Raw genomic sequence first — 25,040 nt, forward strand, 5'->3', positions numbered from 1 at the left:
AGAGCAACTCAGGCAACACACACACAGGTGCAGTATAGTGAAACAATTAGAGCCATGCTGCTGGAAGCTGCCAGCACAGAGAGACAGAGCCAGCTCAGAAAGGACAGAGAAAAGAAACAGAAACCAGCTAAGAAGCTGACCCCCAGGAAAGAGGTAAGTTTGAGAGGGGTTCAGACCCCAATCATAACACCTTCCCTCCATCCATGTCCAGCATTTCTCCTCTCTCCCCTTCCCTCCCCTCCCCTCCCCTCCATCCATGTTCATCTCACTTCCTCTCTCTTTCCTCCTCTCCATCCATGTCCAGCATTTCAACTCTCTCCCCTCCCCTCCATCCATGTGCATCTCATTCCTGTCTTCCCTCCCCTCCCTCTATGTCCAGAATTTCTCCTCTCTCCCTTCTCCTCCATCTATGTGCATCTCCTTCCTGTCTTCCCTCTCCTCCATCCATGTCCAGCATTTTTCCTGCCCTCCCCTCCATTCATCCATGCCCAGCAACTCTCCTCTCTCCCCTGCCCTCTCCTCCCATCCATGTCCAGCAATTCTCCTCTGGCCTCTCCTCCCATCCATATCCAGCAATTCTCCTTTGCCCCTTTCCTTTCCTCCCATCCATGTCCAGCGATTCTCCTCTCTCCCCTGCTCTGCCCTCTCCTCCCATCCATGTCCAGCAATTCTCCTTTGCCCCTATCCTTCCCTCCCATCCATGTCCAGCGATTCTCCTCTCTCCCCAGCCCTCCCCTCCCATCCATGTCCAGCAATTCTCCTTTGCCCCTATCCTTTCCTCCCATCCACGTCCAGCGATTCTCCTCTCCCCTGCCCTCCCCTCCCATCCATGTCCAGCGATTCTCCTTTGCCCCCTATCCTCCTTTCTCATCCATGTCCAGTGACTCACCCCAGCCTCCACCTGCCCCCGAGTTCGTTCCAATCCCAGCCTCACCTGCCTGCCCTCAGCTCCCCGACTTTCCGTTCGTGCCACCCTGCATTGAAATCTTTTATTTTACCTGAAGTCGCAGCAGCGAACCAGCAGTGAAAGCAGCAGGCAGGTTCACTTCCTCACTTCTTTTTCCTCAGCGTCCTGCCCTCACGGAAAGGAAATTACATCAGAGGAAGGCGGGATTCCATATTACAAATCCCAGGCCAAGCAGTTGCTTCCTATGTCTGTCTCAATAGCAGACTATGGACTTTTCTTCCAGGAATTTGTCCAAACCTTTTTTAAACACAAATACACTAACCGCTGTTACTACCTCCTCTGGCAAAGAGTTCCAGAGCTTAACTATTCATTAAGTGAAAAAATATTGCTGCCTATTTGTTTTAAATGTATTTCCATGTAACTTCCTTGAGTGTCCCCTAGTCTTTGTACTTTTGGAAGGAGTAAAAAATCAATATACTTCTACTCGTTCTACATCACTCATGATTTTGTAGACCTCAATCATATCTCTCCTCATCTTTTTTCCAACCTGAAGAGCCCTAACCTCTTTAGCCTTTCCTCATACGAGAGGAGTTCCATCCCCTTTATTGTTTTGGTCACTATTCTTTGAACCTTTTCTAATTCCACTATATCTTTTTTGAGATACGGCGACTAGAACTGGACACAATACTCAAGGTGTGGTCGCACCATGGAGCGATACAAAGGCATTATAGTATTTTGGGTCTTATTCACCATCCCTTTCCTAATAATTCCTAGCATCCTGCTTGCTTTTTAGGCCGCCACCGCACACTGAGCAGAAGATTTCAGTGTATGTACAATGTATCTACAGTGTATCTACAATGACAGTAATCTACAGTGTATCTACAATGACACCTAGATCTTTTTCTTGAGCGCTAAACCTCCAAGGTGGACCCTAGCATCAGGTAACTATGATTCAGATTATTCTTTCCAATGTGCATCACCTTGCATTTGTCCACATTAAACTTCATCTGCCATTTGGATGCCCAGTCTTCCAATTTCCTAAGGTCTTTCTGCAATATTTCATAGCCCGCATGTGTTTTAACAACCTTGAATAGTTTTGTATCATCTGCAAATTTAATCACCTCATTCGATATTCTGATTTCCTTATCATTTATAACTATGTCAAATATTACCAGATCCCAGTACAGATCCCAGTGGCACTCCAATGTTCACCCTCCTCCATTGAGAGACATGACCATTTAATCCTACCCTCTGTTTTCTGTCCAATAACCAATTCCTAATCCACACCAGAACCTTGCCTCTTATACCATGACTCTTTAATTTTCTCTGAAGTCTCTCATGAGGAACAAAAGCTTTCTGAAAATCTAGATGCACTACATCAACCAGCTCCCTTTTATTCACATGTTTATTTATGCCTTCAAAGAAATGAAGCAAATTGGTGAGGCAAAAGTTTCCTTGGCTGAACCCATTCTGACTCTGTCCCATTAAACCATGTTTGTCTATGTGTTCTGTAATTTTATTCTGTATAATAGTTTTCACTATTTTGCTCTGGACCGACGTCAGGCTTACTGGTCTGTAATTTCCCAGATCACCCCCTAGACCCCTTTCTAAAAATCGGCATCAAATTGACCACCCTCCAATCTTCAGATACTATGGACAATTTTAATGACAGCAGATCAGCAATTTCATGCTTTAGTTTTTTTGAGTACCTTTGGATGTATGCCATCCAGTCAAGGTGATTTACTACTCTTTAATTTGTCAGTTTGGCTCAGTACATCTTCCAGGTTCACTGAAATTTCTTTCAGTTCCTCCACATCATCATCTTTGAAAACCATTTCTGGTACATGCAGATCTCTTACATCTTCCATAAAGACAAAAGCAAAGAATTCATTCAGTTTCTCCACTATGGCCTTGTTCTCCCCGAGTGTCCCTTTTGCTCCTTCTGTTAAGGATGTTCTGCACAATCTAACCTTTATAAATATTAGCTTAGCAGGCATTTCAGGCCAAACTTTGGGCATGAGTACTTACTCCTGCGAAAAGCTGGTATAAATGCTTGTGCCCAACTGATGGCAGTTAGATGCGCAAATGCAGGTATAACATGGCATCTAATTTCTGGGAAGTCCCCTGACCCACCTATGCCCCTCCCACGGCCTCACTGCTTTTCGAGTTGTGTGCTATGAAATTTAGGCATGCCCAATTTATAGAATTGGGCATAGGGCAGATCTGTACATGTCCTAATTACTGCCAAGTGCTCATTAGCATATTGATTGTTAGCTTTTAATCGACTAATTAGTTTAAATATGGTTCAGGGTCTGCACCCAAATTTGGGCAACCTATACAGAATCCAGGGGTTAGTGCCCTTCTGGAATAGGGAACAAATGTCTATGAACTTTTCATTTCCTGGTCCCAGTGGTGTGCTGGAGCTGGCTCGCACCGGCTCGCAAGAGCCGGTTGTTAAATTTTCTTCTGGCTTGCAAGCCGGTTGTTGAAAATAGCGAGCCAGCTCTGGCTCTTTGCCCTCCCTCCTCCCTCCCTCCGGATCTGCCTCACCACCCGCTTGTTTTTTGAATTCTTCGGGGCAGGCAGTCTTGCCTGCCCGCTTCTAGCGCTGACTGTCCTCCCTTGCCGATTTGCGCTTTAAAAATGGCCGCTGAGACTTCCAGAGGCGGCCTCGCGAGACTTCGGCTGAAGTCTCGGCGGCCATTTTGAAGCGCGAATCGGCAAGAGAGGACAGTCAGCGCTGGAAGCGGGCAGGCAAGACTGCCTGCCCCGAAGAATTAAAAAAACAAGCGGGCGGTGAGGGACCGGATCGGGAGGGAGGGAGCAGAAGAATTCGCAAAACAACTCGGGAGGGGGTGGCAGGGGGAAAAGGGAGTCGCTGCTGGGCATGGGTGGATGGAGGGGGTCACTGGGTATGGGTGCATGCAGGGCAGGGGAGAGGAGGGTACACTGCTGGACATGGGTGCATGCAGGGGAGAGTAGGGTCACTGCTGGACATCTGGGTGCATGCAGGGCAGGGCAGAGGAGGGTCGTTGGGTATGGGTGCATGCAGGGCAGGGGAGAGGAGGGTACACTGCTGGACATGGGTGCATGCAGGGCAGGGGAAAGGAGGGTCACTGCTGGACATCTGGGTGCATGCAGGACAGGGCAGAGGAGGGTCGCTGGGTATGGGTGCATGCAGGGCAGGGGAGAGGAGGGTCACTGCTGGACATGGGTGCATGCAGGGCAGGGGAGAGGAGGGTACACTGCTGGGCATGGGTGCATGCAGGGCAAGGGAAAGGAGGGTCACTGCTGGACATGGGTGCATGCAGGGGAGAGAAGGGTCACTGCTAGACATCTGGGTGCATGCAGGGCAGGGCAGAGGAGGGTCGCTGGGTATGGGTACATGCAGGGCAGGGGAGAGGAGGGTCACTGCTGGACATGGATGCATGCAGGGCAGGGGAGAGGAGGGGAGAGAGAAGAAATGCTGGACATGGATGGAGGGGAGAGAAGAGTGAGGAAGGAGATGAGATGAGGGAAAAGGAAGAGAGGAGAAAAACTGCACATGGATGAAAAAAATAGGCAGATGCTGAGGACCAGAAATGAAGAAGAAAGGAGGAAAGAAATAAATGGAAAGGAAGCCCTGGAAACAGAGTTAAGAGGACAGATAGCAGCAGAATCGGATACTGGGCCAGTATGATCAGAAAAACAGTCACCAGACAACAAAGGTAGAAAAAAAAATAATTTTATTTTCATTATAGTGTTTGGAATATGTTCATTTTGAGAATCAGGTGCTCAACATTAAAAGTTTATATTCATTTACTTATTTATGGCATTTTATCCCACATTAAACATGAATTAGATTGGAACCTGGGATCATTTAATTTTTTTCCTGGAGAGAGTAATGCATTGCCCCCCTCCCCCGCTATAGCCAGCTCTGCAATTTTGGGGGGGCGCAGAGGTGGATGGGGGGGGGGCGCAGTGGTGGACGGGGGGGGGGGGGGTGGCGCTGAGGTGGACCGGGGAGAGAGCCTGTTGTTAAAAATTTACAAAACACAAAAAAAGGGGGTCCAAATCTCCCGTAAAAACGGAACAAACCACAAAAAATGGCGGAAGATGAACCAAAACAAACCAGAAACAAAGGGAGTAAGATCACCAGAAAAGTTTAATGGGACCCAAAACTTTTCTGGTGATCTTACTCCCTTTGTTTCTGGTTTGTTTTGGTTCATCTTCCGCCATTTTTTGTGGTTTGTTAAAAATTTACCAGCACACCACTGCCTGGTCCCATCCAAAACATGCCCATATGGCAAGGGGACATGGTCTGGGCATGTTTTGGATGGGACCAGGAAATGAAAAGTTCATAGACATTTGCTCTAGTGGCTTCTTCGTGGGCAGGTAAGAATCACACTCTTTCCTGCCAGCTGTCGCTACTGTGTACAGGGTCGGCACCGCTGTGTTTTCAAAACCCATATGCACTTGGGTTTGATATATACAGGGGCAGACTGACCATTAGGGCAACAGTGCAATGCTCAAGGCCCCAGAGGCTCTAGGGTGCTCAGAGGCTCTGCCCGGTTGCCCGCTGCCACTGCACATTACAGCCCTCCCTGGCAGTCCTACCTTGAAAGCTCTGGTGATCTAGTGGCCTCTGCGGGGCAGGAAAGAATCCTACTGCTACTGTGCCTGTGCCTGGGACCACTGTGTTTTAAAAATGGCTGCCGAGACTGCCAGGACCTGCGAGACTATCGCAGGAAGTCTCGGCAGCCATTTTGAAAACACAGCGGTGCCGACCCTGTACACAGTAATGACAGCTGGCAGGAACAGTGTGATTCTTACCTGCCCACGAAGAAGCCACTAGACCACCAGGGCCATTTAAGGTAGGACTCACTTGCAGGGGTCTGTAGTGTGTAGGAGGGGCAGCGGGTAGTTGCCGGGGGGCCCCAATGACCTTCACTGTCTGGACACCCCGACCACTATCAGTCCACCCCTGGATATATATATTCATATTCTAGCTTTGTAAAACTGAGATTTTTTTTTTTTTTAATTAGGATTTAGCTACCGCCTTTTTGAAGGAATTCACTCAAGGCGGTGAACAGCAAGAATAAGTCAAACATAAACAACAGACAATTACAGCAGTAAAAATATTAAAATAACAAAATAAAGTATGGCATAGTATACTACTTACAATGTCAACATAATATACAATAAAACATTTGAATAGACAGCATAGGGTGTAAGCAAGATGAAACATATAGATAGACAAGATAGAGTAACTGGACTTAGAAAACAAGGGGACTAATCTAAATAAAGTTGCACATGAAGTAAGAAAGGTGGTTGAATATTATCTTAGCTAGTGTAGGAGTGGATAAACATGTTCTGCTATAGTATGTTCAGCCGCCGTCACTCCTTGTGGGTGTGTGTGTGAGAGGTTAGCAAGTTAGTTACTTCTTCCATTAAAGGCCTGGTTGAAGAGCCAAGCTTTCACCTGCTTCCTGAAGTAGAGATAGTCTTGTGTTAAGTGGAGCTATTCAGGCAGTGCATTCTAGAGTGTGGGGGCTACTCCGGAGAAGGCTCGCTGGCAGTTATTACATTGCATGATGTCTGTTGGAGAGGGTGTGTATTGGGATACTCTTTGGGTGGACTTTAGTGACCTTGGAGGTATGCAGAGGGAGATCCTGTTCTTCATATACTCTGGGCCATTTCCTTTAAACCTCTTTTACCACATCCTTTGGCAATCAATTCCATTGTTTGTGTGCTGAGTGGAAAATATTTTCACCAATCTGTTTCACTGTAGAATTTTTAAGCGCTACTTATTAGCTTCAAGGAGTCTCCCCAAGTCCTAGTACTGTTTGAAATGTTAAATAACTGATCCCTATTTTCCTGTTCCACTCAACTGTCTCTTCTTCAAGTGGATGTTCCCTATCCTACTTAGCCTTTCTAAGGGAGGTGTTCTATCCCCTTTATCACTTTTGTCATCTTAGGTGTTTATGTAAGATAAATGTTTTAAGTGCCTGTTTATGCACGTATCAAATGTGAATAGAGCTTGTAAAATGAGGGCCATAGTGTCAGCACCAGTCCAAATCGATGTTCTCTGCAGATGTTTTATTTTAAAACTTGGTTAAGAAATCCACATTCTTTCAGATTAAATAAAGCATGACATGAGAGAATTCATTTTATGAACTTGGGAAAATGGACAGGTAATGTATCACATTAGGCAGTGCAACAAGTTCAAAATCTTCAGTAAAGCTCCTACCCCATAATTTTAATCATTTTTTTTAGAAACTGCAAGCAAATAGCTAATTTGTATTCATCAGTTTAGACTGATTCACCTGATAGCTAATAAATCTTCTGTATAAAATGTTCTCTCTTGAGGGACAATTTCCTGTTGATTTAAAAAAGGAAATGCAATCACCGCTCCTTGCAGAATAGTATTTAAACAAATGTATAATTAGCTAAAAACAGCATTTGATATAGATCTCATTTGCTAATGGACTGGGCCAATAAAGCTTTAAAGGGTTTGCTCGAAGCCGTCTCCTTAGAATCCAGACTAGAGAGGAAAGGTCCCATTTAACTTTCTTTCTGAGAAGTTCTGAGAGAAAAGGACATTTCTCTGGGTAAGTGACATTATTTTCTCTATGCTTGGTAACTTGGGTTTAAAAGAGGAATTGCAGGATATTGATAAACATAGAATTAAAAAAGAAGAAGAAGAAGCAAACTTTATTGGTTAGTCCCCTTAGTTTTAAAACTTGAATTTTCTGCCATAGCATTAACTAGATAGACTCTAGAAGGCACAGTAGGGCCTAGTTCAGTCCTCATTCCCACCCACCCTCCACAACTCTGTACCAGGCTGCGCGATTTTGTTTGCTATTCGCTAAAACATGAATTCTATCAAATATTATAGAAAAAAAATGTACAGGAATTAGAGAGAATTAAAAGTCATTTTAATTACTCACCCACCATCACAGCATCAGACATCAGTTGTAAAGTTATAACAAAACTTACAAAATCTAACATCAGTACCTCTGGTAATTATAAGTAATTAGACTAATTATATGAAGAAGGAAGAAAAGTTAGTTCCTCATACAAAGATCACAGAACAGAGAGAAAGCAGAGAGAAGGCAGAGAAAGAAAGAATGAATTAATGAAAGACAGATTAATTGCTATAGAGAATTTGTTTCTATCAAGGGGGGGGGGGGGGGGGAGAAGAGTATCCCCCTGGAAATAGACTGTGGCAAGGACATGAAACTCTCCTGCCATCCTGACTATTTCAGAGTCTCTTTAGATGAGCAGTTACTTATATACCCTTCCCATCATAAAGGACCACCTCATATATCACCTAATCAGCAATTCTGCAAGTACATACCGTGTTTCCCCGAAAACAGGACCTACCCTGAAAATAAGACCTACCGGGGTTTTCCTGCAAATTTAAAATATAAGACATCCCCCCAAAAGTAAGACCTACCAAACTTTTTTTAAAAGCAGGGCAGCCGAGAGCCACCCGAGGTCACGCCCCCCCCCCCACCCGAGGTCGCCGGGCCCCCCCCTCCGTCGCTCCCGGAACTAACCTGAAGCTCCTTTCACCTTCGCAAGTTCGGATTCGGAGCAGCAGCATGGCAGACCTCTCCTTCTTTCCGTGTCCCGCCCTCGCCTGACATAAGCTTGCTGCTCCGAATCCGAACTTGTGAAGGTGAAAGGAGCTTCAGGTTAGTTTCGGGAGCGATGGAGGGGGGGGGGGGCCAGGCGACCTCAGGTGGGGGGGGGGGGGGGCGACCGATGTTTCCCAGAAAATAAGACATCCCCCCGAAAATAAGACCTAGCACGTTTTTGGGAGGAAAAATAAATATAAGACAGTGTCTTATTTTCGGGGAAACACGGTAGGAGACCTGTGATACGGTCTTAGTGTCCTTGCCATACCTCTGCTTAGTAACAAACAGTTGGGATGTCATGACAACTGGGGGGTTTGGTCAGTTTGTTTGTAAAAAGACAGTTGGTTGGGATGTCATGACAATGGTCTTGTCAGTTTGTGGTCAGCCAGAAATTCCTGTCTTGCCACTATCAGTGGAAACTCACAGAACACACACAGAAATAAGCAGACCCCTAGCTCAACTCCTCATTTATAGTCAATTATTCTAATTAGGACAATAAGAGGATAGTTTTAATTAGAGTTTTAATTACATTTAATTTGTTTCTGACAAGCAAACACTACATAAATTACAAATTACACCATATAATCGTAAGGCTCTTTATATTCATCTGATATCCCTAGTACCTGAAGAAGTTTTAATTAATCAACTCTATAATACTAAGATGCAGACAGCAGTCCAGCAGTGAGAGGAGTGCTATCCAGTCTTTTGCATTGAGTGTCACGTGTATGATTGGTGAGAGGTTATATATGTGTGCTCAATGCAAAGAGCTCCTAGCTCTCACAGAACAAGTCCGTTCTCTTGATGCTAGAGTAGCAGAATTGGAGGAGCTGAGGGAGACAGACAGGTATATAGAGGAGGCCTACAGAGATGTCGTAGAGAAGTCCCACCTCCAGTCTAGTAGCCAATGTGCTGCCTTGGAGGAGGAAGGTCTTCTAAAAGGACAGCATCACCCTGGTGCAGCTAGAAGTAATCCTGTAGCCAGGACCAGCCCACCAGGGGATGCAATATCCTCTCGCACTGAGTATGTATCTCCAGGAGCTTCTGCCCAGGAGGGAAGGATTAGGACAGCTGTTATAGTTGGTGGTTCACTTATTGGCACATAGATTTTAGATTGTAAGCTCCTTGAGCAGGGACTGTCCTTCCATGTTAAATTGTACAGCGCTGCGTAACCCTAGTAGCGCTTTAGAAATGTTAAGTAGTAGTAGTATCTGAGTGGCTGGTGGACGTGAGGATCGCCTGGTCACTTGCCTGCCTGGTGCAAAGGTGGCATACTTCACGCTTCACCTAGATAGGATTTTAATGCTGGGGAGAAGCCAGCTGTCTTTGTACATGTGGATACCAATGACATAGGAAATGTGGGAGAGAGGTTCTAGAAGCAAAATTTAGGCTCTTAGGTAGAAAACTCAAATCCATAACCTCTAGGGTAGCATTTTCCAAAGTGCTCCCCGTTCCATGCACAGGGCACAAGAGACAAGCAGAGCTCCAAATTCGCAATGCGTGGATAAGGCAATGGTGCGGGGAGGAGGGTTTTAGATTTGTAAGGAACTGGGCAACATTCTGGGGAAGGGGGAGCCTATTCCAGAATGATGGCCTCCACCTTAAACAGGGTGGGGCCAAGCTGCTGGCATCAGCATTTAAAAAGAGATCGAGCAGCTTTTAAACTAGAACCTGGGGGAAGACCAATAGTCATTCAAAAACGCATGGTTCAGAACAAGGTATCTTTGAAAGATATCATCAAAACAAGGAAGATAGAGTATCCTGATAGCAAGATTGCAATAGAGACCATAGTAGTTTGCAAATTAACACTGTCAGCTACTGAGCAAGATGTAAATAGGAACAATAAACATAGTTTGAAATGTCTGTATGCGAATGCCAGAAGCCTACGAAATAAGATGGGAGAATATATTGCACTAAATGAAAAATTAGATATAATAGGCATCTCTGAGACCTGGTGGAAGGAGGATAACCAGTGGGACACTGTCATACCAGGGTACAAATTATATTGTAGTGATAGTGTGGATGGAATTGATGGAGGGGTAGCACTGTATGTTAAGGAGAGCCATGAATCAAATAGTTTGAAAATTCTGCAGGAAAACAATATACATCTTGGAATCCCTATGGATTGAAATTCCATGTGTAAAGGGGGAAAGGATAGTGATAAGAGTGTACTACCATCCACCTGGCAAGGATGAACAGACGGATGTAGAAATGTTATCAGAAATTAGGGAGACTAACAAACTGGGCAACACAATAATAATGGGTGATTTCAATTACCCCGATATTGACTGGGTAAATGTAACATAAGGGCATGCTAGGGAGGTAAAATTCCTTGATGAAATAAATTAAAAAAGAGGAAGGAAGACCAAATGACAGCTGACATGGTTAAAAAGTGAGGTGAAGGAAGCTATTAGAGCTAAAAGAAAATCCTCCAGAAAATGGAAGAAGGATCCAACTGAAAATAATAAGAAACAGCATAAGGAATGGCAAGTCAAATGCAAAGCACTGATAAGGAAGGTAAAAAGGGACTCTGAAAAAAAAAGAATGCATTGAAGGCAAAAACACATAGTAAACATTTTTTTTAGGTATATTCCTTTTAAAAGGAAGAACTACTACTACTACTACTATTTAGCATTTCTATAGCGCTACAAGGTGTACGCAGCGCTGCACAAACATAGAAGAAAGACAGTCCCTGCTCAAAGAGCTTACAATCTAATAGACAAAAAATAAAGTAAGCAAATCAAATCAATTAATGTGTACAGGAAGGAGGAGAGGAGGGTAGGTGGAGGCTAGTGGTTACAAGTGGTTACGAGTCAAAAGCAATGTTAAAGAGGTGGGCTTTCAGTCTAGATTTAAAGGTGGCCAAGGATGGGGCAAGATGTAGGGGCTCAGGAAGTTTATTCCAGGCATAGGGTGCAGCGAGACAGAAGGCGCAAAGTCTGGAGTACTTGGCAGTAGTGGAGAAGGGAACAGATAAGAAGGATTTATCCATGGAGCGGAGTGCACGGGAAGGGGTGTAGGGAAGGACAGGTGTGGAGAAATACTGGGGAACTGCAGAGTGAGTACATTTATAGGTTAGTAGAAGGTAGCAAAAAAATCAATTGGATCTAGATCAGTGTTTCCCAAGTTGGTCCTGGTATATCCCCTTACCAATCAGGTTTATAGGATATATACAATGAATAGTGTAATGGGCCCTTTATGGCCAAGGCCCAATCTGCTTGATCTCTTCTCTCACTGGGGACTCTGGATTTCAGTAGCTGATGTCTCTAGAAACTCTTGTAGAATTGATTGAAATCAGCCATTGATGTGTGGCCCTTACAGTTCTATGAGGAGTATTAATTATGTAATGATACCTCTGTGGCTAACCACTTACACCACCAGTTCTCTGGCAGTAACAACTAAAGCTTTGCCGCTACTATGCTCAGTTTGGGCTCCTCTTTAAACTTAGGGTGACTTCGCTCAACACCCTTTTTCTGGTTGCTTCTCAGGGAAAGATCTTTTTTTTCCCTCCGGTAATCAATGCCTCTGTGTTTCTTTCATCTTTCAGGCTTATTCAGGTGGAAAACATTCTGATTTAAAGGTTTTCTAGGGCATATGCAAATTAGGCACCTTTCCATTCTCAGCCTTAAGCAAATCCCTTACAAACCACCTTGGCTAAACACAAATGTAGAATCTTCCATCCCCTCTTTTATAGGTCTCTCACTCCTGGTCACTGGTTGGATTGAGCACCTCTTCATAGAGCATGGGGGGGGGGGGGGGGGTCTCAGTCTAACAGCCTTCTTCCCTCAGACAGGACTTTTTCTCACAATCACCTTACGGTCCTGTCCTCCACTCCCACGGCTGTTAGTTTAAGTCCTAACTCTAAGGATACAGTGTTGCCTCCACACCATGATCCTCTCTGTATTCAAAACAGGCAGAGTCATTATAATATTAAGACCTTATCAGTTCTTTAGGGATCTTTTCCTTCGGGGACCGGACCCCGGGTTTCCAGCCTAACTTGATCCCCTCTCTCTCTCTCTCTCTCTCTCGTCTTTCCTGCTCATTCTTTATGGACCTTCTGTTTGGGTTCAGATCCCTGGGGTTTCAGCCCACCTTGGTCCATCTCCTGGGAGTCTGCTCACGTGTCACTCACCTCCCTCCCTCCCTTCCTTCCAGGGAGAACCTTTTTAAAGGTGTAGAAATATGCTGTCCCTTGCTCTCAGTGAAATACAGGCCAATGGCTCAGGCTAAGAACTAGGCCTGTAAAAATCAAAGATAACTTCTGACACAAATTACATTTCACTGTAACTTCTGACACAAATTACATTTCACTGTAGCAAGTGCTGAAATGAGGTAATTGAGAGCTGACAGGGGAAGGGGAGTCTGCTCTGTAAACATTAAGGGGACCGGCACCTGCAAGAAGTCATGAGCAAAGATGTTTTGACTTCATGAAGATAGTACTGGGTCAGCTGCACCCTGGATGAGATCATATACCCTATATAAAGCACTCTCTAAACCAAGGAGAGAGGAGATGGGATGAGAGGAGAGCCTAGAAAGCCTGCTGGAGAAATAATACCGGGCAGATGAAAGAGAGAGAGAAAGAAACTCTAAAAGTCTAGGAAGGTATTAACCAGACCAGATTATTGATGGACTTGGCAGCCAAGCCATGTTGTTGAAGAACTTGTGGATTGTTTAAAATTAACTAACAGCCGTGGGGTGGAGGATATAACTATAAAGTTGTGGTGAACAAAGAAAGTCCTATCCAGGGTGGAGGCTGTTAAACACTGAGACCCAGGTTACCCACAGTAGATGGGGCTCAGTGAGAGAACTTGTGCTAGATGACTAACGGCTGGAAAGAAGTGAGTTCCACAAGATTGCAGTATAGTCTAATAAATTGAATTTGCATTTTGATGATGGTCTCATTTGCATATATGGGAAGGCTGGAGAATCCTAGTTGAAGTTCCAGGAGAGTGCGAGGGGTCACGGCCCGTGGATCAGAGGGGTGACCGGGGCACACTGGACTGGACAGGAGAGGATTTCCAGCTGAAGGAAGGCATGCCCGAGCAGTCACCCTGAGCAAGGCAGGAGCCCCTGATATAGAGGTGGGTGCTTGCAAGGGACTGGAAGAAAACAAGTTAGTGCCTTGCTCAGGGCTTGTGAGACCAGGTGGAAAGTAGAAAGGGCATCTGTCTTTAAATATTGTCTTGAAGCCAACTGCCAAGAAGGCTGAAGAGGGCTTAGTTCAACAATACCCTGAGAAGGGAAAAATAAAGTTAACCCCTTTGTTTTGAACTGCTTATTTATGTGCTGTTTTGCTAGAGTTACCAGAGATTTACTACAAGTTGTTTTAAACTACTTTGGCTAAGCAGTCTGCCTGGTTGATTGCAGTGTATAGCTTGGGGAACTCCAAAGAGACTAGCAAGTGAGACTTTAGCCAGCAGAGAGCTGCATTTTAGAATCACCCAGTGGCCAGGAGCTTCACAATAGCAAGTCTTATTGTTTAGTACCTGATTCTCATAACATGATGTTTTTTTTGGTGGTCTTTGATTAGGTGAAAAAACATCTCTGCACAACCTTATAACCAGCTCCTCTGAATGACACAACCTTATAACCAGCTCCTCTGAATGACACAATGATTTACAATTTAGAACTAATTACTACTCTAATCAATTAAACCAATACTTCCTCTGTGTACATCTGTATGATGCACAAGCCAGCATGTTTGAAAATATAAGTGAGATCAAATAAAAATGCTACCAACAATAAAGAATGACAACATGTAAAGAGCAGCTCATAGGTTTGCTTGCTTTGTTTTGGGTGAATGGGAATGATGGCTGTGCGGAGCAGAGAGAAAGGGTTTCAGCTAATTGGTTTCAGCTTTTTAAAATCATGCCATCTCCTGCTGTAATCTACTTGATACCAGCTTTGCTATTCCCCCTGCTTGGCCCGCCCCTATGATGTGACCTGGAAGTATCATCAGGTGCTGCTGCACACCAGCTTTTCTTGGCCACGAACACGGCAATCCTACCCACCCACATGACCCAAAAGTGGCATCAGTAGCTCTCTCTTAAATCAGTAGCTAACTCACTGTGGCGCACGGTTATTGTTTGTTTGCTTTACATTGTATTGCTATCTCTTTTATTCTAAGGTCTGGCACTGCTGCATACCAGCTTTGCTATCCCCTTTGCTTGCCCCACCAAGAGTTAATAATCATCACAAAGTTTGTGATTTACATTGACGTAAAAGCCACACTGTGTTTAAAAAGAACATTCAAGAATCAGATATGAATCATTCCGCAGAGGGAATGATTACAATACACTTCTCTCTTGAACTAACAACAGTAGTAGTAGATCCATTGGTGGCCCTACCATTAGGCCAACTGAGGTGGGGGCCTCAGGCAGCACTCTCCATGGAGTGGCACTCTCCCCTCCTTTCCCTACTCATCCTTCTTCCCCACGTTTACCTTATTTTTCTATTTTTACAAAATGTGACAGTGGCGATAGCAGCGGCAGTGATTCCCATAGACAGCCCTGCCACCAGGACCGGCATCGGCCATTTCTCCCTACTGCGGCCCGCCTCGTGAAGTAACTTTCTGTTTCCTCAAAGGCGGACCGCAGTACAGTGAAGAGGCTGGTACCGGTACTTTATGGTTAAAGCATTTTTATTGTGTAGCAATGAAAACCAGCAAGTTAGAACAAAATTAACAGCAAGTACTACACATAGTGGTTAACAATCCCTCCAACCCCTTCCCCAATCCTCCCCGCCCTCCCTACCTTCCCCTCCCTCCTCTAACCAGTCAAGAATACAGTAATATAGAAGCCTGGGCTCACTGATTAAGAATTCTGCTACATGCAATAGGCTGCAATGGTGTCCAAAATCATTCCCAAGTCCACTGAAAGCGTAGTCCTTGAGGGGAATTGATATATGTGATATTAAGTCTCTCCATGGTCAATAACGAAATCATCTGCGTTCTCCAGAGTGCCAATCCAGCCAACAAAGAAGTATCGTTTTCCCCCCATAAGTACAGTTCGTTTTAAAAAGCTTGTTAAACCAGGAGTCTTCAGTAGAGCCAGTTGGAATTCTTCGAAGAGCAGGGTCGGTGAAACCACTGGTTGGAGATTTGCTGGAACACATGGGATCAGAAGCTGGTGACCTTTGGACAATGGCAGAATATATGACTTAGTGTGGTCACTGCGGTTCTACATTTGGTGCAAAGATCCATTGTGCAGAGTGGCACACTATGGGCTTGAGCAGATGCTACATACAGACACAAAATAAATTTGTTCTGTAATTCCCATAGTTGGACATTCTGAGCCCAAGATTGGACAGACAGAAGACAATCTTTAAGTTGATTTGCTGGGATTTCAACCACCAAATCTGTGGACCAACAGGACGCAAAGAGAACACAGTTGATATCCTCAGTCATGTCCTTCAGAAATTTATAATGAAATTTCAACGGTACTTGGTTTTGTAAGCCCAGCGTAACAGCTTCATTCAATGTATCCTGTACATCCTCACTGAGATTCTCCCATCCCAAACTCTGCACCTAATGATGTAGCTGTATATATGCGAATAAATACGATTGTGGTAGGGCATGAGCAGCTTGCAGATCCTGGAATGATTGTAATTGCCCTTCATTTGACAACGATTGATAAAGATAACTGTTCTGCCTTGGTTTTATAGCCTGCCTCACTGACATAGACAACTCAGTAATTACTGTGGATTCTTTTGGATTTGTATTAGGTAAATTAGACTTTTATTAGAGGTTCTAAGATACACAATGATTAAGATATATAAACAATGATTAAGCTATATAACTGAAAAGAAACAATATCTATCTATAGTTAAAAAGAAACAATCATTACATCACTGATCCCTGCATCTAAGCAATGCTAGGAGTTTGTAGACCAGGAAAAGAAGCAATAATACACTATACATACTGTAACCAGGTACCTCTAAGTGCAGCCAAAGATAGAACAATCTCCTCCAGCCACAGGCTCTTGGTACAGTCAAGAAATAAATATCCTCCATCAACTTCACTCTTAAGGACTTTATTCCATGCAGGTTTCTAGTAGACCTGATACACAGTTCCAACAGCAGCATTCACCTTCCATCTTAAGCACATGTAAGCCATCTGAAAGTGTATGGCAAATAGTCCCCTTTAAGCAGTAGGCTATCAGCACATATCAGGATTCAATACAGGCTCACAGTCAGCTCCAGTCTGGGCTTTTTATCCAGTGCACAATAAACAGTAGTTCAATTCCAAATAGAAGCAGTTCATTCAGTTCATCATCACAGTTAAATCACAAAGCAGCAGTTTCTACCTTCTACTCTCTTTACCTTCAGGAGGGGTTCCATACTTTAGGGATTTCTCATATCCCAAGGGATTCCCCTTTACATCGGCTTCACTGGTAGATTCAATACTTTAGGGACCTCTATTATCCAAGGGTTTTCAGCCTGCAAATACATTTAGGACTTTCTCACACCTAAGGGATTTCACCCTGCATCTGCTTCACTCTACCCTCCTCTCTCCTTCTGCTTCTCTCCTCCCTGGGACTCATTCCCCCCTGCCTAATCAATCCCTGGCTTCTGCTACCACAACCAATCATTCTTCTTCCATTAGCTTCCCCCACACCCATACCAGCTGAGTTAAGCATTAGACTAATGATGAGCTCCTGCACACAGGGTTTCCTATCTTTCTTTCCCCCTAGTGGCAGCCAATCTACACGTTCTGCCAGCTTACACCAATGTCTTCCCCTATTGCAGCTAGGAGTCCAGTCCGGGTTCTTCATCTCACCCCCTGGCTCCTTGCCTGCAATGCCTACTGGGACTTGTATTTCAGAATGAAACTGCCTTAACCCAACTATCCTGGATGTGACTCTGTCACAATACACCATATCTATACATACATCATATCTATACATACATCACTGGTTCTTACATCATCCAGGCTCTTATCATCAGCTGGGGGAGGGGGGCCCTGTTCACAGTGAAAGCCAGGAGTTTCTTTGACCAGGAAATATGGTTCTCTGTGCAGTATGTACGTTACTCACAGACGCGCTCCCAATTTCACTGACAAAAAGTTCCCTTTTTATTAGGCTTAGAATTCATGTTCAAAGTTAAGGAAAATTACAGAATGCTTGAGAATTTCTCTGTTTTGGTAAACAAACCTTACAAAATATGCTTGAATGTGGGAATGTGGTCACATGTTTCTCCATCCGGGTGGGCAGCCTGAGCTCAAAACATGCTCCACCTCCCTCGTCACATACCAAGTTGATTAGAGCTGGTTCTTATCTTCTTCTACATTCCAAATCATTTTCACACAATACAGAATGCACAATAATTTTAATGAGCGAGTGCACTGCCGGTCACTTAAATAGAGTTGAAAAGCAATCTCTAAAATCCTTCCATTACATTCGGGCCTTTGCTTTTCAATTCTATTTAACAATTCCATACATAACCATTCCATACAGTCAAAAGAATGATATTGAACACTAATTTCAACAAACATACTAAAATTAGTAGGAAGTATCCAAGGGTAAAGGTTAATAACGCTGCCCACCAATAACTAACCAAAATTCAGTATTACAAATAATACACACTGCTTAGTTACATTAAACTACACAATTTGCCCAGAACAAAAGAGGTCATTGCACAAGGCAATATTTGAAATTATTAATCAAGTTGTTGAAGTAACCCACCAGTGAAATTCACCTCCACAAGTGTTCAGAGTTAGTCATCTTGAGCCTTATTCCTTTGTATAAGGGCAAATAAATATTACAACATGCAAGTAGTAAAATATGCTATTTTAATGTCTACTTGTAAACTATGTGAGTATAATCAACTATTTGTGTATAATAACAAAAACGTTATCATATTGCAAAGTAATAAGCTGATTAATGTCAGTTCTAATACATTTTGCTTAGGCTAAAGTTTCAGCATCAATAGCATTTATTATCTCTACACTTGTACCAAAAGCTCCTAACAATGTATCATACCAAGCTAATTTTACTCTACAATTAAGGGTACTACAGTATTTACACAGGTCTTCATAGGTGTAGTGTTCACACAAGAAGAATAGAAACATGTGCTAATAACACATTAGTGGTGGTATAAATGTCAACAATGTCCACATTTTTGGGTCAACATTGCTGTAGTCTGTCTCTGACTTGTGCAAGTCATATTAAACTCGGTCATGTGGCAGGACTCCTTTCCATATTTGATAGTTGCCACAGGACACATCTAGTAAGCTGAACATGTGTAATTATCTTGTTTTCAGACTTCATTATGATTTTTCCCATCTCCCAATCAGCTTGCCCTGACTCTCGGTGGTGAGTCATAAAATGTCCACCGGGGGTAATAGCCATACCCAAAGAGACCATAAGAGGGAGGATTATACTGATTCTTACAAGAATATATGAATAAAGCATATAAACAGATCAGTTATTCTCTAAGATAACACTTATTTGCTGGAACATAAGTCCATTCTTCTTGCCCAGATCTGAGGATCAGGACAAGATTATATTATGACTTAAGGCATATTCTTATACTAATTAGCCTTCAAAATGGGAACCATTATCAATTATCAATTCTAAAGTTTTAATAGTGTTGGCTTGAACAGCTCGCCTGCAAGGATGTGTAATTAAATATCTACTGCTGTGCACACATACTGATATCCTTGCAAATTAGGTAAAGGTCCTATATAATCCATCTACCAAATTTGTTCAGGTAATTTTCCCCTTTATAATTGCCCCTTAGACATCTGGGGAACAGATCGCCTAATCTGGTATTAACAGACCAGACATTCAACAATAACAGTTCTAATAACATCCATAAACTAATACCACGATCTGTTGCCCACCTGTAAGTGGCCTTTCCTCCCAGATGTCCACATTTTTGGTGCACCCATTTCGCCAAACCTGAGCAATTATCTGGCTCTTCCACAGTTTCCACCTCGAGGGGTGTGATTTTACTTTATTCATCAGCCACTACTCTGTAGAGGCATTCTAAAGTATTACCCTTGCAATGGGCATCTACATAAAAAACAACAACATTAGTATTTTACATAATTCCAAATATCTTGCCACAATTCTCTGCCCCACAATTCCTTGATAATTTTTTCCAATTATTTTTGTACCAAGTAGGTAGCCAAGTGGCTAACCTATTTGCCACAGACTATGAGTTAGTATATACATTACATTATCCCATATTCTCAGTTTTCAAAACCATATAAACAACATTTAACTGTGTATTAGCCACTTCCTCCTTCTCCACTACATTCTAATTAAACTATGTGTCTCATAGTCAGCTGCACAATAATATGCTAGCAGCTGCTTCACAAAAAAAGGTATACTTTCTTTTCTACTTCTAAAAACTTACACTCTAAAACCCTAGTGTTACTTGATTCTTTTATTTTTGCCAAAGGCTCTAGTTAGCATAATTTTCATTCACTAGGACACTTAATTCTAGTTCTCCTAATTGCACTGGCCACAATCCCCATGCATTTTGACAACTTTGAATAGTTTCTTGTCATCTGCAAATTTTATCACCTCACTCATTATTCCGATTTCCAGATCATTTATAAATATGTTAAATAGCACCAGTCTTAGTACAGATCCCTGTAGCATTCCACTATTCATCCTCCTCCATTGAGAAAAATGGCCATTTAACCCTACCCTCTGATTTTTGTCCAGTAACCAATTCTTAATCCACAGGACATTGCCTCCTGTCCCATGATTCCTTAATTTTCTCAGGAGTCTTTCATGACGGGGGGTCAACTGTCAGGACACAGCATATGATCCAGGTTTCGTCATCTGCCTGCATTCCCTACTGAGACTTCTGTGGGTTTTTGAGGGAAATAGCCAGTAGATAAAGACTAAGAAAGGAGAAGCAGAGGGCCCTCACATGCAGAATCTCTGCGCATGCGAATCTCTGCGCATGCTCAGCGGCCTTTAAGGCTCTTCTTTACACTTCGGAAGAGCAATCATCAGGTAGAGGAGCTGTCAACCACCCTGCAGTGTGGATGTGTATCTCCTGTTTATTCACATTGAACTATGCTTGTACATCAGGTTGCTACCACATATAGAACCAGGCCTTGCTGCTCTCCTCATGTTATTGCTGAAGAGCTGGAATGGGGATTGGGAGGAAAAGGGCATGAATGAAGATCCTGGGGAATGGGAGTGAATGTAACTCTGTTGGGTGGGCAGTGGTAGTTGAAAAGAGAAGTACATAAGTGGTCCATGTTAGGCAGGATATCAAATATGAATAAACTTGGAAACTTAGGTTAGTCCCATGGCCCACTCATATAGTTAGGGTGAAAGGACTGGGACCCTAAATGGGATGCTGTAGCCTGTCAGGGAAGGCTAAGTGAAAGGTGGCAGGAAGGACTAACCCTTCTGGATTTTATTCATACAATTCCCTGAGTGCTGGGAGCAAGATAAGTACACCCAGCACCGGAGTTGGAGAGACATTAGCATATGATTTGCAAAGGAAGGTAAACAGTGGACAGTGTGGGCTAATAAAACCTGGGAACAGGGGAAAAAAAGACCTTGAGGGAAGCAGAGAAGGGGATACCTGTTTACCCAGGACTGAAAGGACTAAATGACAGTTGATTGCTGGTGGTTATGGACTCACCATAACTGTAAAAGGAAGACTCAAATAAAGACCCTACAGCTGGTGACCCTAGAGTCTGTAGACTGATTTTTTTTTTTTCTGTTTTTCTAAAGGTGAGAGGCTTCTCTGCTGGAGATAGTTGTCAAATGAGTGTTATCTTTGTGGACTATTCTTTTGCTAGATTATTACAGTAAATTTTAAACTAACTTATTCTTAACAGCATCAGACAATAGAATATCTATTTAAAATCTTTTTATTACAAGCATGCATTGATATTTCTAATATAGAGTTTCTTATTTTAATCCTACTCCCCACCCACTGTAAACCCTGAGGATTACAATATAAATATCTACAGGTCTTTATGTATCCAAATCAACAACATAGGATCTTGACTCATGATCCCATGTACCAAAGAAAGAATATTCTCCTTTATTAACCACACAAAGTCCCCCTCCCTCCCATATCCCACTAGCAGGCTAAGAATGAGCCCCACACTCTGGGAAAGCTGAAGTTCATAGAATGACAGGGTGTTTGGTGTTAGGATAGGATAAAACCGCCAGTAGCACAGTGGGCAGGTAAGAGGGGCATCTGAAAGGGACAGAGTGGAGAGGAAATTTCTGGTGAAGGGAAGACACAGGGAGGATGAGTTTGATAGACATGATGAAATCATTGTATTAGCAGAAAAAGGCTGAAATGGCCAATCAACCCAACCAGTCTCAGGTCAGATTTAAGATGTTGACACCCTTACGCAGGACTAAACTACGGTGATGGAGGGAGGGGGGTTACCCCCACAGATCACAGTCCTAGAGCAAATGGAATCAGGCTTTTGTTTATGTTTAAATATGTTTTATTGAAGAAACAGACAGAACACGTTAAGTAACACTTTAAACTACACAACTTTCCTCTTCAATGATTTTACATTCCCCCCCCCCCAAGTTACCCTCTTATCAGGCTTCTGTTTAAACCCAGGAATTTGGTCCCTTCGAAATTTGGTGTACTAGGCAATTGCCTATGTTGACTGTGCCTAAATCCAGGCTCAACTAGTTTGTCCAGTTATTCCTACCCACACTGCTATAGAGCACAACCACTTGTAGTCCTTGTTATCTTCCCAAGATGATGAAGTGCAGAGGAGAGACAAACACACAAGGCCTTTGAAAGAAGTGGGAGGTGGTCTGCTGCCAGCTAAAGTCAACAGCATAATGAAAAACTATGATCTTTCCTCCCTCACTTTTTTTTTCTTCTCCTTAATCTTCCTTCCCTGCATAAAAAACAACTTTTCAAACTTATTGGGGGTACTAAACTCAATGCAACTTACCTCTCCCTGGACACAGTCAAGGAATTTGTTCAATGTTGGGGGGTGATACGCACCCACAGAGCTGGCTCCTATGCTTCTCTGAGCCTCCTCCATATTCCAAAGATATTCCCCCCCACCTTCTCATTGTATATGCCCATTCCTCATTACCCTCTTACTCCAACTGAAATATTTCCAAAAGATAACAATGAATTACCACCACTTTTATTTCTTTGTGCAATAAAGCCCAAAGAAGATTTACAAAGAGAAACACCAGACTATATAACTATAGAAAATAAAGTGATTTAATGTGCATTATTCAAACATATCGCACTACAGAATATTTAAAACTTTGCAGCCTAATCGTCTAGACTCAAAAACTACCACTGAACTGCCATTGGAAACGAGAATTTACAACTTTTTATATTAGAAAATTATGAAACTATTTTTTAAAAAGCAATTTTCCAAACAAATTCAGCAGATTAAAATCCAACTACTGACCGATCACAAGAAAATCAAATGTTCTATCAGATGTCGATCATTTTTTTTTTGGAGGGGAGGGGGGTAGAAAAAGTTACAAATTTTCTACTTTTTTTTTGGCTGTTGCGTTTGTTTTTCATTACTAGAATAGTAGTTCTTTGAAGAATCACTCCAGACTTGACAAGCCTGAAAGGATAATCGTTTTTGCTGTTTTTAAAGAAATAAACAACAAAGACAGAAAAAACCCCTATCCTTCTCAGTCTCGCCCCAAATAATAATACAATACGCAAACACTGGTCTTGCTTGTACATGCGGAACCCTTCAGCAATGAGCTTTACTAACTAATTAACCCCTCTAGAGGATAGTCCCGTGCTGTTTGCCAAGCAATGCTGCAGCCAGACCTGTCCATTCACCGGTCGGAAAGAGTCTCTATTCTCCAGGCAACATAATCCTGACCCCGCCTCCTGGGAAAGAACCAGTCTGCAACGACCTGCGCTGCTTCTTCTTCTCAGCGTGGCCCACGGATCGGGAAGTGACATCTCGTGCTCTTAATCCTGCTTCTCCAGTCCTATACCACCTGTTATAACGGACAGAACTTTTATTCCTTTACTCAGATGTGAAAAACAAGGACATCTTCCTTTCCTTCCACAGACAGCCCGAGAAAGAGCAGGAAAAGAGCACAATCCCGAGCGGTAGCACCTTTCTGTGCGCGCGCAGTAGCTGCCTTCGAACAACGCCATCAGCGGGCTCACCACGTGGCGCCCGCTTCGCGCGCCTCCCTTTCGCAGTGTGCGCCTCTGGCTCTCCAGTAGCCTTCTTTGACCCAAAATTACCCATCAGCCACCACGCCAGGTTCACACGAACTCCCCGTTAGCAGCCCCGGCGCTGCCTGGAAATGTTAGCAGGCAATTGCACTGATGTTTTCGCCTAAGTAGTCCGCGAAACGTTCACGGTAAGCCGCCTTTTCCTCAGCCTTCCCCTTGTATGGTTTTCGGGCGTTATTATGGCTGGCTGTGGTGCTGGTCTGCCTGGTGAGGCGTGGTGAATTTAAGGTGGAAAGATCAGCCGGGGTTTGCCGAGGAGCCTGTGTCGGCCGCCATCTTTGGTGATAGTTGTGTGTTGTTACATTTGCCTAAACAGCCAGACGGCGAGCTTGTAGGGAAAAGCCTATTAAAGCGTCATACGGACGGTTTCCTGTAATTAAGTTGATGTATCGTGGCCACAATTCCTTCTTGACTGTCAGGGCCGCATTGGAGTTGGCAGCAACAAGGCATCTTGCTCTTTTCTGTCTGTTCGTGGCTGACTCCCCGTCAGGGGGGGTGGGGTGGGCGGTCGAGGGGATGGACCTGTAGTAGTGGGATTGCCCTCTGCTTGGGACTGTTCGGCGACCTGCGCCTTTTGTTGGCTGCCGTATGCGGCGAGGTGGCAGTAGCAAATATTATTTGCGCGATGCCACAATCCGGAACAAAGGCGGGAGGAACTTCCAGGCAAGCATCATAAACAGCCGGGCGCGTTCAATTCTTTGTAGCGGCTCTAGATACAGACTGGTGGATCTCCCCAAGAATAGCGTTGTTTCTAATCAACTTGGAGTCATCTTGCTCTCGGTACTGTTTTGAGATCAATGGGAGAGCAGTATGGTATTTAACTTTGTATTAAAATGATGATGGGCAGTAGCAAGAGTTGATGCGTTTTTTGCATCTCTAAACATTATCAAAAAAGTGTTACATTTTCTCTGGTTTTTAAGGATAATATGAACAAAAATGGATACACTTTTGAGACATATGTTAAATAAAGTTCTAAAAATATTAAGATTCCCGTATTCCTTTTGTTAATCTACGTAGCCTAAGTTTTGGCAAGCTGAGCAGTAAAGAATGGATTTACTTTGTGGGATCTGCTGGATACTTTCAGTGGCTTGGATTGGTCTGAGAGAAGGTGCTGGTGGATTTTTGGTCTGACCCAGAATTACAAGTCCAAGACTCTTGTTCTTATGGGCTCACGTGAAGATTGAATCATGGATGGACCATGATTAAAAGTGAAGTAAGCCTGGGTGTTGGATTAAGTACTGGCCTTGTAAAAATCAAAGGTGAAGATAAGAAGTTTTGGAGTGATCTGCCAATAGAAGTGTCAAAGTGACAGCGCGTAGAGATTTCTG

The 25,040-nt window shown here is 43.5% G+C and overlaps 1 protein-coding gene across 1 annotated transcript in view; it reads left to right on the top strand.

Moving 5' to 3' along the window:
• Nucleotides 1-23,413: 23,413 nt before the first annotated feature.
• ZNF280D (zinc finger protein 280D) overlaps nucleotides 23,414-25,040 on the top strand; it is a 434,133-nt gene continuing 432,506 nt past the window's right edge. Inside the window, 1 exon segment of the mRNA XM_030189034.1 lies at nucleotides 23,414-23,840. The gene's annotated coding sequence lies outside the window, so the exon portion shown is untranslated.

This window comes from Microcaecilia unicolor, chromosome 1, assembly GCF_901765095.1.
Source record: "Microcaecilia unicolor chromosome 1, aMicUni1.1, whole genome shotgun sequence".
Taxonomy (NCBI): domain Eukaryota; kingdom Metazoa; phylum Chordata; class Amphibia; order Gymnophiona; family Siphonopidae; genus Microcaecilia; species Microcaecilia unicolor.